Below are 12,707 nucleotides of genomic sequence, written 5' to 3' on the forward strand. Positions count from 1 at the left end.
TTGTGTGAAGAAGAGACCTGGCTGATGGGCCTAGCTGGTTAGGCTTCTAATTCTGCTTTGTTGGGCTGATGGAGAGAAGCTTTAGATTACAGTGAGAAGTAGGACAGGAAAGCTGGATGAGGGAGGTAGTAACAGGATAGCCAGGGGAGGACATGAGCTTAGGTATGAACCTTCACCTTGCTGCTTCTTCAGCCACGTCTTCAGAAGATTTTACTTCCTCTGGAAGCAGCAATGGTTCAGGACAAATGTCTTTGGGTTTTTTCCCTCCAGGTTGGAAAATAATGGAAATCACTGTGATTCTTAGCATCTCCTAAAGGCCAGAGCTGAGAGCAAGCATGGCTTCTGATATGGATTGCAGCTGCTCCCTCTCAACATTGCAAGTTTCTGTATCCTGGTGTCTGCACAGCCTTCATGTATTGCAGGAGCATTAGGCTGAGTGACAGTCCTGGTGAGGCTTTCATCCTGATGCATTGAAAGGAGCAAGAAAACACTGTGCCTCCCCCTCAAAAATCCCCACACCAGATGATTTGGTGAGGCTTTCATCCTGATGCATTGAAAGGAGCAAGAACACATGGTGTTCCCTTACAAGAGATGATTTCTTTGCAGTCTGGGCAGAGTAAAGAAAATCCTGCTGCTTAAACAGGCTATTTTGTGACAATGGCTGTGCACGAATGATGGCTGGAAGGCAGAGGCAGTCACAAATGGATCCATCAGCTTTTTGGGGTCCTAAAATAACATGGCCCTGGAGGACCTGGCTGCAGCTCTTGGTGAGGCAGCAAGCCCATGATTTGTGACTCTCCCTGAGGTCCAGCTGTTTCACCCATGGCAGGGTGACAATATCCTCAGCATCCACTTCATCCTGGCAGCACAAAGCCATCCCACCTTTCTGCCCCCCAAGAAACAGCCATGCAGGTTACTGCCAATGCAGATTCCTCACAGTTGTTTGTCAGCTGCTGAAAGGGGAGATGAACAAACAAGCTGCGAAAGGTGAGGAATACTGAAAAATTCTGGAGCAAACTGCATTCTTTGGCATCCATGTGCACTCTTGGGCCATACTTGCAGGGGAAAAGAGTGATCAGTGCCCTGTAAATCTGACACCCCCTCTGCATGGGGACAGATGCATATGGTGGGAAGCTGTTGGTTGTTTTCTCCCTGGGCTGAGGGGGAATGCCCTGCTGAAAGGCTCCCAGGGCAATAGGTGGCTGCAGCTGCAGGCTCCCTGCCAGCAGCTCTGCCCAGAGTGGGATCTAGAGGCAATCTCACAGCCAAGACAGCGCCATTCATCGGCACTCAATAAACAAAAGTGCCTCACTGTTTTGTCCAGGAGATAAGCGTGGAGGGCATGAGATTGCTTTCCCTTGTGTTGTCTGTGCTGAGTGTGGGAGCCTGTGTTGGCTGCCAAAGGAGCTGAGGCATTGCTGCTGTGGCACATGCTGTGGACAGGCAGGGGACAGGGCTGCTGGGTGTCAGGCAGCCCCGAGGCTGGAGCCTCAGGGGTACTGGGCACTGTGAGATGCTGGTGCTTACTGGAGGCTGCCAGCACTGCAGGATATGTTGCACAAGCTGGGCTATTGTTTAAGCCAGCTCATGATATGTTACTCATTAGAATGCCAGGGTCAACCCAGTTGCTCTAAAAGTCACTTAAAAAAGGAAGAAAATTCTACTCTTTTTTTTTTACACACACTTGTGTGCTTTGAGCATCAGGGAATTTATTCCCAGTAATTGTTCAGCATTTGAATCAAATAGCTACTGAGAAGATGTCTGCAGCCTCTTTTCAAGAAGTAATAGGTAGAAAGGACAGACAGACCTCAAACACTGGGTTCATCAGTGTGGTCTTGCAGCTTGAACTTTTGGGAACAACATAGCTGGGTTTGGGATTAAGCTGTCCCCTTCTTGCACTCTCCAGATGCATCCACATCCTCTCTTGCTTCTGTAGTGTCAAGTACCTGCACAGAAAATTAAACCACACCAGTGCTTTCTGGGTGCTTCCTGCCATGCCAGCTGATGGCCCACTGTGAATCTGTTCATTTTACTCATTCTGTTTAACTATACCCTCAATGCCTCTCCTAACACCTCTGTGCTGTTACCTTTGACAACGCATCCTGTGGTCTCAATGGAGAACAAGATCAGGCTTGGTTGGGATTGATTTTTCCAGAAAACAGTGTTGACTGGTGCTAATTACATTACTGCCTCTTCAATATTTATCAGCTGAATTGTCTACCAGTGCTCTGAGAATCATGGCAGGCCAAGGGAGCAGTGACCAAGCTTGCCCAGTTTTACTTTTTTAAGCATTTTTTTTAATAACCGCACTCAGCAGGCACTTGGGGATTTTACTGGCAGTTCACAATTTATTAAAGCAGAAGACAATACAAATGGGGAAGGAAACTGAAAAGCAAGACCTCACGAAAGCCTCTTTCTTTGCAGCAGACTGAACTTGACCCATGTCCTCGTAGAGCTGAACTTGCCCAAGCCCCTCTGGGAGGTGGGCTGAAAGCAGTGCGGGATTTGGAGACTCACAAAGGACAAGCTTTGTGACAAGCCAAGCACAGACCTGGTCTAATGCTCCTGTGTGCACCACGATGACAACAATGTTGCCTTGTACTGGAGGTCCTGAGCTGCGCTTTTCACCTTCTGTGAGACACAGACAGTGCTCCTTTGGAAGCTCTGTTTTGCACTGAACAGTTTTAAATCCCTTTTGTGTCTGTCAGGAGAAAAAAAAATTATGTCTGAAAGCAGAGGAAACCTTGACAACCTGGCACTCGTTGAATACGAACTTTCTTCCTCTGCTTCCTTTTTTTATGCCCTCTCTTAAATGCTGCCGGAAGAAATGGGTCCTTTGTGCCATGCAGGTTACAAAGAGCAGTTGTTCTTATGCAGCAGAACCAAATAAAAAATGTGTGATTGCAGTCCTCCTGAGATGCAGCACAAAGATGGACAGTGTTAACCTCTTCTTTGCCTGGGGACAGTAATGTCCTGCCAGCACATCTACACTGTGATAAATAGTAACATCTATACCTCAAGCCACACTGAGTTCAGTTCAGCTTTTGATTGAAGGATACAGCACAGTGAAACCTACTGATGCCTTTACAAAACAGGGCAGAGTGGGGATATGCCACCACAAGGAAAGGGGTGGGAAGCAGTTTTGCAGCTGGGGAGTGAGAAGACCTCAGCTCCTCCACACTGTTCCCCAAACTGGGAGTTCCTGCAGCAGCGCCCACCACAGCACCCTGCCTGCAACCCAGGCCTTGCTGCCTGTTTTTTCAAGGACATGGTGGAGATAAGACTGTGGGGTTGGATAGACTACTCTGGCATCTCCCTGCCCACTGCACTTGCATTTTTCTCTTGTGCTGGATGCTCATCCAATATATGCCCATAAAATGGCCACAGCACACAGGTCTCCTTCCTTGGTCAGGCACCACCCTTCTGGAGGGAGCTTTCCACCCCCAGTGCTCTATCTTCTCATGCATTGTTAGCCCAGGTTGAACAGCACATGAGAAAAGCTGATCCCCTTTTCACCTATATCCAACTCACTACCATTGACTTCTGATGCTTCACTGACCTCTGGTTTACATCTTCTTCTCAGCTTGGCTTCACCCTGACTGTGGTAACAAGCTTCTCTTGTTTTCATGTGTGTGAAGAACTGTGAGGTTTCTAGACTGTTCATCGTGACTCAATATAATTGCCACTTCTCCTGTGTACACAATGTCCTCATTAGCCCTACATGCTCCTGGGAACATCCTTGTAGGCACTCTTTTCTAGTCACCTCCAACTGTGCACTGGTGCTCTGCCAGCTTCCATGGGCCCTTGGTACAGAGCTGGAAATCCACACTCACAGGGCGTGGTGTGTGTGAGCAGTGAGGGAGGCTCTTAGAGATGTATTCCCCTGGAGATCTTCACCTCCTTCCCTGGTGGTATCACACCTGTGGATGTTACAGAATCACAGAATGGTCTGGGTTGGAGGACATCTAAAAGATCATCTCACTCTATCCTCCTCTAGTGAACACCTTCCACTAGACCAGGATAGTCAGAGCCCCATCCAGCCTGGCCTTGAATACTGCTGGGGATGGGGCATCCACAGCTTCTCTGGGCAGCCTGTTCCAGTGCCTCACCACCCTCACCACAAAGAACTTGGTCATCCCAAGAGGCACGGAGATCTGTTTGGCTGTTCCTGACCTCCTTGCCTTCATGCTTAATTTCCAAGGCCTGATGAAACAACCTCTGTGGACGTTTTGTCCCAGCAAGCATTTAGATCCCATAATGCTCCCGAGAACTCCAGGTCCATAGTGGAGCCTGCCAACCCCAAAAATCAATGCCTGCCAGTGGTATGGTGGCTTTCCTGAGGGGCAGCAGGGAACACAGCATGATAATCCAATGGGCACAATGGGTCTGGTGGGTATCCTGAAGAGAATAACAGAATGACAGAATATGCTGAGTTGGAAAGGATGCATAAGGATCACCGAATCCAACTCCCGTCCTTGCACAGCACCATCCCCAGGAGTCACACCATGTGCCTGAGAGCCTGGTCCAAACGCTTCCTGCGCTCCCAGGCTTGGTGCTGTAACTGCTTCCCTGGGGATCCTGTTCCAGCGCCCAAACACCCACTGGGCGAAGAACCTTTTCCTAATGCCCAACCGAAACCTGCCCTGACACAACTTCAGGCCGTCCCTTCGGGTACGGAGGACAGACTAATCATTTCTGCCCCGTGCGCTGCCGTGCGCCGCCCCGCAAGGCGGCCGTGGGCGCGGCCCGGGGCTGCTCGGGGCACGCCGGGCCGGGGGAGGCGGCGGCGGTCCCCGGGCCCCGGCCGCGTTGCCATGGGGACGCGGCGGCCGCCCCGGCGGGGAGGGACGGGCGGCGGTTCCTGCGCCGAGCGCGGCCGGCGGGGGCAGAGCTGAGTCGGGCCGGGCCGCGCCGCGCAGGAGCTCCGCACCCCGCGCCGCACCGTCCCCGGCCCCGGCGGGAGCCGCCGCCGCCGCCCGGTAAGTGAGGGCACGGCCCTTCGCAAGCCCTCGGGAGGCGCCGCCGCGGGTCCCGACACCCCTCCTGCCGCCGGGGTGCGGCTCGGCCGTGCTCCCCGGCCTGGCTCCTGCTGCACCGGCCCCACCGCGCTCACCCCGGCCCCTCATCTCAGGGCTGTGCCGGCCGCCCTTGCTGCGCCCCCGGGCCCTGGAGCGCCGTCCCCCCGCCCCGGCGGATGCGGGCTCCCCATGCATCCACCCCCTCCCCGGAGCTGCGGCTCCCCTTGCCCGCCGCCACTTCCCCTCCTCGCCTGGGGGTCTTAGGTCTTCCCAGCCCCTCCCCTCCTTCCCGGGCTGGCTCCTGTGCCTGCGCGGGGGCCCGGGGCTGGCGGCCCCGCTGGCCGTGGTGCGGGCTTGCCCTTGCCGGGCGCGGGGCTGCAGCGCGTCTTCTCTGCCCTGCCCGCGCCAGGGAGATCGCGGCTGACACGTGTCGGCTCCGCCGAGCCTTTAGTGCCCCGGAGCTGCAGCTTTTTATAGTGAAAGCGATTTCTCAGCTTCTCCGGGCTTCTGATTCTCGGGCGATTCGTAGGATTCCCTGACCGCCCCGGTGGCAGCGCAGGTCCTGCGTCTAAGCCCCTCTGAGCTCCTTCCAGACTCTCCTAAGCCAGATCCCTGCCTCTTTGAGGTAGGTCAAGGTTATTGTGCTCTTCACGCACTGGATGGGGAAAGTGGAAATGTGGAAAGACTGTGGGATTTCCTCAAGGTCACCCTGGGAATTGGACCCCAAGCATCCTCTCTCTTGCTGCACCCTCTGCGGCTGCTAGGTGAAGGTGAAGTTGTGGAAATCGGATTTTCCAGTACCCCAGCCTCTTTCCTGCAAGGCTTCTCAGCTTTTAGTTTATATACCTTGCCAGGTGTCAGGGCAGGATCCCAGATATATTTATCTGGCCCAATGTCTTTTAGCTATTAGATGTTTACAGTTAAATAGTGGGTATTTTTACCATAGTATATTAATCTCTGAGAGTCTCGCTGCTGTTAGGGTCTGACTTTGTGGTGCTGCTGCTGTTGGGGTGATATTTGCAGTGATTTTGATTACTGCAAATAACTATGGCTTTGCTTCTCAAGAACTCGCTTCTTGGCAATGCCAAGCAAAAGGCAGCTGAACTAGAGTGGTGCTGATAAGGATGTATCCTGTGGGACTCGGGTGGTGGTTGTCTTCTTGTCCTCTACTTCTGTTTTGCTTTGCAGACTGTTATAAACAAAGGAGTAGGCAAGGTTTAATGGGAGGAGTTCCTCTAACCTCTTCCTCGGAAAATAAACACCGGGATTTAACGAGGGTTTACTCCTTTGAATGTCTTGCCTGTAGGATTTTTAACTGCGTGCTGCGACTTGTAGTTGTTCATACAGGTGCAGTTTTTCTACTGGTGCTGTGCTCTTGGGCTCATCCGTTCATCGGGTGCCTGTCGTGGTAAGAAGCATTATGTTTTGGGGGTGGTGGTGATCTGTGGCACAGATAGATGGCTGAGATGGAAAAGGGATCAAATCTATGTTGAAAACTGAAGCCCTGCTCTGCTCTGAAGGAAAGTCTGCACCTGTTTGGTGCCCAACAATCGTGTTAATGTCTTACTAGGATGCCAGAGCCATTGAGCATCTTCCTGCTGCCGTTTTAGGAAGGGGTAATGTGCTGTATTAAGTTACTGAAAGGTAGAAATCATTGACAGCCTGTCAAGGCCATTTGCTCCCCTTTTCCTGCCAAGATTTAAATTAGTGGGGGAAATACCTACCTGGCTGGCCAGGGTGACAGCAGCATGTTCATGTGGAAGCAGCTCCCTACTCGCTTGTGTGTCATGTTTTTTCTTGTAGGTCTCTGCCAGAGCACAGGTGTGATGGAGGCATGGTGACTGGTGGTTGGTGTGCCTTAAAACCTGGGAGCCATAGGATTTGGAGCTGTGATAAGGGAAATTTGGGGAAAGTCTTGCTTAGAAGCTTGTAAGCATTTCATGTTCCTCTGCAGCTGTTCTTGCGTAACTGTTGTCATCCTGAGAATTGTGAAATAGTAGGAGGGAGAAATTTCCCAGAGTAGGGCTGCTGTGTTTCCAGGTGAGTAAATGTTGTGCCTTGTTTAGCTAGAATAAAATCTCTGTGTAGAGTGAACATCCCTGACCAGGGGCCCAATTCTGCAGATTCCCATGAGAACAGCTTTTCCTTGAAGGTTAAAGCCCAATCTAGGGAACATTGTTGTTTCAGGGTGTGTAATAATCATGCAATGCTGTGAAAATAGTTAAATATCTTTGGCACTTCTTGAGGAATACACCCAGTGTTGATAGCTGGGTGTGCAGCTGCAGTGTACTACAGTTTGTGCCCTGGATGGGGGAAATGTGAGGAGCGCCGGGAAAGGAGCTGTGACCTGGTGCTGACCCTTTGGATAGCAAAGGGCACAGGGATACAGCAGGAGCTGATGACTCAGCAAGAAGACCCCAGACTGTGTGGGTGCACAGACTGTAAGAGTATAAAAATCCAGGAATGCTTTTGCCTCTCCAGAGGCACCAGGTCAAGCTGGTTTTGTGTCACTGCACCATGATTAAATTACTTGGAGGATCCAGACATCTGAGACTGCTGTGGGAAACCCAGGGCTGAGCCAGTAAGGAAACCCTGTCTGTGTGAGTGTGGGGTGTGCAGGGAGCCAAAAGGGCCACCCATGGGATCACTGGAACCATCTGCTGTGAAGGGACTTTGGTCCCAGCACTGAAAGTCTTGGAATGGAGAGAGTGTGACTGACAGAGTGGCTCCTGGGTGGTCAGACAGGAGAGTTTCTTTAACACATTGTGGGTTATGTCTGAATAATCTGCAGCCAAGAGGCTGTAAGATGGGTGACAGATGAGTTGTTCCTTCTTTCTCAGCAAGGAGTACCTGGGTGTGGAGTAAGGATGCATGGTCTCCATCTCTGGTCCTCCAAACGGTCAGGCCTTGTGTTTGCTGCTGGGCTGGCAGTTAATTGTTTTACAGATGCTGGCAAGCCTCTGGACTCTCTCCCCACTGTGGAAATAAAATGCTCCTGGAGGGAAATTGCCAGATTCACAGTAGCTACTAGAAGGTGGGATGTCCTTGTGAAATCTGAGGGATGAAAGGCTTGTGTGGTGGGAAGAAAAGTTTAGCATCATTGACCATAACTGCAGAGGGACTCATGTCCCCTGGTGCTGACTAGCAGCAGGTCTGCTTTGTTCCACAACGTGCTTGCTTTTGTCACTTGATCTCTGGTCTCACTTGCAGGCAGGGAACTGCAAATCTTTTGCACTGCCAACTTTCCAGTGCCAGCAAGATGTCTTGCACAGAGTGTATCTCTTAATGACCTGGGCTTATTGGCCTAAAATCATATTGTGCTGTCAGAATGACATAAAAGATATTTGAACTAGGCCCCAAGGGGAAACGAAAAGGGTTGGAAAAATGCAAAATATTTTTGTTCTGTTAGGAGAGCCTGGGCTGTGGAGATGATGTGTAACCAAACCAGGTTTGGAATGGCTGGGATAAATGATCCCAAGTGCTGCAGTTCATGTGTGTTATCATAGGATGCTAATGCACTGTGAAGGGAGTTTCTACAATTTCCTGTTTTCTAGGCTGTTTCAGAACAGAGGTGTATTTTTTCTAAGCCTGATTTCTTCCTGGTCTTCCTTTGGCACAGTGCCTTTTTTCCCCTGTTGTTTTGTTGTTTGTTTGTTTTTGCTGGTTTGGGTTTTTAATATTTTTGTGTTTTTTGGTTTAGTTTGTTTTGGTTTTTTTGCTTTGTTTCTTTGCTTTTCCGTAGAATGAAATTTCTACACAGCTGATGGCCCATCAGTGGTGTCCCAGTGGCCCATCAGTGGTGTCCCAGTGGCCTGCCAGTGGTGTCCCAGAGCTGAGCACCTTTACTGGAGTAAGTTAATACAGCTCTGGCAGACAGTAGAGCAAATTTAGTTTGCACCAGCTGAGCTTGAGCATCATGTGGGAACCCTCGAGCAATAGGAAGAGTCTTGGTCCCACAGCCTGTTTAGCCTGTCACTTACAAGTTTGTTAATGTCCTGTCAGGCTTCCAGTTGGACCTGTCTTTCTCCCAGCTGCCTCTGCTCTCCTGTTAAAATCTGCAATGCCCTGTAGGAAAAATGTCTGTACTGCCCCTTCTACAGCAACGGTGCAGGATGGGAAAGAATCTGCCTGTTCATAGCATTCTGCCTTCTGCCCTCTGCTACTGCAGGTACATAAGGACTGGTAATTATGCCTTTTACATCCATAATGCATTCTCCTAAATCCTTAACTGTGTTTTCAGGAAATGCAAAAGCCTTCTTTAATACCCATGTTTGTATATTCAGGCTCTCTTAGAAGTGACCAAACATCTACAGTACTGCAGATTGGGAGATACAGAATTGTCAATTACTTATCATGGGAAATGAGCTGGAAATGCTGCCTATTGTAGGCAGTGCATTGTTTTTATTTGTTGCTCTTGAACATGTTGAACACTATGCCTGTGTTCAATGGTGCATTCCTCATAAATGGCTGCATGGACTCCAGCCTTGCTGGAGACAGTTGTCTTGTCTGTCTACAGTGAGACCACAGGAATATGACTGCAAGTGCCTGTTCTCTGCCAGAGAGGTGTCTGAGGTCTAACAGGGCAGTGTGTTTCAGCTTCTCTGGCACCATGATGTAATGTAGCCATCCTCCTTCAGCAAGGCTGAGTCCTCTGGCTGTACCTGCTTGGTTTGGGGACTGTCACTTGGCCATATCCAGCTAACAGTGGCAGCTTGCTAGAGCTAGCACTGTGTTGCTTCAGCTAATCCTAACAGCAGATAAATATTTTTTCCTGTCCACTTCTGTTTGCCTTCCAGCACAGAGATAGCAGGAAGGAGGAGCTGGATTGAGCTGTCCAATGCCCAACTTGGATGGTGCTTTAACCTTGCAATATTGATTGCCTGGTAGTTTGAGTTATTGTGAAGATAAAGTAACAGGAGGTACAAAAGCTTTAGAAAACAAGGCAAAATCACAGACAAACCTAATGAAAAGACCTTGTCACTATGGGTGGTTTGGATTTCTGTCTGGCAGTTTGCTCTTACATATCTGCAAATATAAAAACTTTGAACATTTTGTGTCTTAGGTAGGCTGTCTATGTGGATATGATATGCCTGGGGAAGGCAGAGGCTCCCAGGCAGCGGTGCTTGTTCTGTATCAGAAGGAATTGATGGCTTACTGTTTATTTAATTTATGGGATCTCTGTTGATCATAATTTAGTACAGCTGAATTGGTGAGCTGCTCACAGGAATGCATTCTTATTCTATTTTGTTAAACCTTTTCATAACTGCTACTTGTTCTCATTTAGGTAGTCCTGTTGTGGGTGGGTGACTGCATCTTGTCAAACCTTCCTGTGCCCTGCTCCTTCCTTCACACTGATGCCGGTGTATGGCGTATCAGGAGACCTGACTGGATTTCTTTTTCTTTCCTGTGTCTGAGGCATTTATCCAGAAGCCAGCAGGAGAGAGGCTGGTTTTGACCCAGCTAGGTTTCCCCAAATAGTATGAATTTGAAGAGCTGGAGATGACTAAGTCATATCAAAGACTGCGCCTGCCCCACCTGGAGTTTTGAATATGTTTGGAGCTCATACTCTCAATTTAAAAGCTGTTCCAGCTATGAGGAGCTTTGCGGACAGGGTGGGGAGAGGGAAGGAGAAGGAAATATTCCCCTCTTATATATGACAGCAATGCTTCTGCACTGGGTGAGTAACTGGCTTGGAGGAGGTGTTTGGGAAGAGTTACATGCTTTTCTTTTTTAATTAGAGCACAAGGATAGGGGACTTCCAGCAAATTATATTAGCAGGAAAGCGATGCTGTATAAGTCAGCAATTGGTTTGGATCAAGCCAGAAAGAAGTTCAGTAGCCATGATCTTTATTTTCTGAATTCAACTGCAGCTTTCAGTGAGCCTTTTTGCTTTGACCAGGAGCTGTGCTGTGTGGTGTGAGAGCTCCAGGCTGGATGAGTGCTGGCTTCTGTGTGGATAAGTGCCTGAATAGAGCTGTAGCATGTGGTGTGCTTGATGGTCTGGGCCAGTCCATCTTCATTTCTGCTGTTGCTGCATCTCTGTCCTTGTCACTGTGGTGCCTGACACCCTACTGCCCTTAATGGGTGTGGAGAAAAGGGCAATTCCCTGTTGCCTGATGGGTCTGATGGGATGGAAACACCTTCTTCAAGGCCATGTGTGGACTGGGAGTATGTTTGGTGCTCTGTTCAGTGCTGTTCTCTTTGCTCTGTGATAGTTAGGGATTTATAAAAAAGAAGAAATTGTGTTTTAGGGACAGGCTGTGTGGGGAGCTGACTGTGAATTTGGGTCCTGCTTTCTCCTTTGCTACAGATTTAGGGTGTGACCTGGGGTAAGCAGTACGTCTCTGATCCTTTCCCTTGCAATGCAAAGGGAAGAGCAGTACTCCAGGAGTTTGCCCCTTACAATGGCCATGGCAGCTGTTGCAGAAAGTATGATCTGATGTAGTAAATGGTCTCTTCTTATAGGTGTTCCAACTTCCTTTTTCAGTGTGTGTTGGCTTTCTCAAGGATAGCAGTACTAGCTTCCTTTTCCATGCCCTGGGCAAGCCAAGCTCTTCTCTGTAAGGCAACAGAAGCACTTGCAGTTTATGAAGACTATTTTGTAAGTATAGTAGTTTTATTAAAGGACATAAAATTCATTGTGTTGGCCCTTCCCCTTTCTCCTGAACTATCCCACTGGCTTTATTAGCAGCTAAATGTGTGCATGACCTGAGCAGCTGTCATCTTTTTGATGCCCTTTTTTATTTTTTGCAGAACTTACAAGGTAGATTCTGTGATGCCTCACACTGGTTCTTCAAAAGTAATGGAGAGCTTGAAGGAAATAACTTGGATACTGAAGTGATAAGCACTGCAGAAATGCCAGACACTATATAAACAACTAAACTCAGCCCCCGGCCCTTCCCAAAAGAAGGATGATTTGCAGAAATACTTCAACAGATGGTCTGAATTTGGCTTTGGAAAGGGGGGAAGAAATGCCAGGTCGCTGCTGAGCTGTGTGTGGGCGCGAGCCTGCGTGCAGCGCGTTCCCTGCCAGCGTGCTCGGGAGGCTGAGCCGGCTGCTGGCACGGCCCCCGCGCTCAGAGGCACCTGCACGCCGCTGACTCGGGCTCTGGCTCTGCCGGGGCCGTGCCGAGCAAGGTCCTGTTTGCCCTGTGCTGAGGGTCAGCTGTGCCCGCTCCTCAGGCTGCTCTGGTGGAGGTGAGCCATGGGCACTTTGCAGACACACAGGGTCAGTTCGGGGGAGAGAGGCTGCAGAGCTGCTGTGCAGCTTGTGAGATCTTGCTTGGCACATGGCTGAGATTGTAGGAAGGCCATAGGGTCATCTGACACTGAGTTGTCCCTGGTGCTGGTGCAGTGTCCTGGACCTCTGTCAGTGCAAATTGAGGTGGTGTGGAGCTGAAACAAATGGATCAGCTGTGGTAAAGGGCATGTACTGTTTGGACATGCCTGTGTATACATGTGAGCTGGCAAACTTGCTGGCAGCTTGAAAGGGCATAGGAAAGGGTTTACTTGGCATGGTTGGGAACACTGATGAACTCTGGCAGAGCTGGCTGCTATGGCCAGCTCTGCCACGGTTTCTCTTCCTCTCTCCAATGAGATTACTGCTCTTGCAGGGGAGGGAGAACATGTTTCCCCCAGAGTGCTGCATCTTGAGTGGGCTCTGCTCTGGGGCAGGCAGGTTCCCATGTC

The 12,707-nt window shown here is 49.9% G+C and overlaps 1 protein-coding gene across 4 annotated transcripts in view; it reads left to right on the forward strand.

Moving 5' to 3' along the window:
- The first annotated feature begins 4,887 nt into the window (after positions 1-4,887).
- Positions 4,888-12,707, forward strand: part of SLC25A22 (solute carrier family 25 member 22) — a 50,337-nt gene continuing 42,517 nt past the window's right edge. The window contains exons 1-2 of one of the 4 annotated variants that reach the window (XM_085581629.1): positions 4,888-4,979; positions 5,548-5,643. The gene's annotated coding sequence lies outside the window, so the exon portion shown is untranslated. Of the gene's footprint in view, positions 5,644-5,803; positions 6,427-12,707 lie in introns of those variants that run through there. The other 3 variants (XM_085581626.1, XM_021555195.3, XM_085581631.1) reach the window with 3 other exon arrangements.

The sequence above is a fragment of the Lonchura striata genome, chromosome 5 (genome assembly GCF_050655825.1).
Source record: "Lonchura striata isolate lonStrDom1 chromosome 5, ASM5065582v1, whole genome shotgun sequence".
Classification (NCBI taxonomy): Eukaryota; Metazoa; Chordata; class Aves; order Passeriformes; family Estrildidae; genus Lonchura; species Lonchura striata.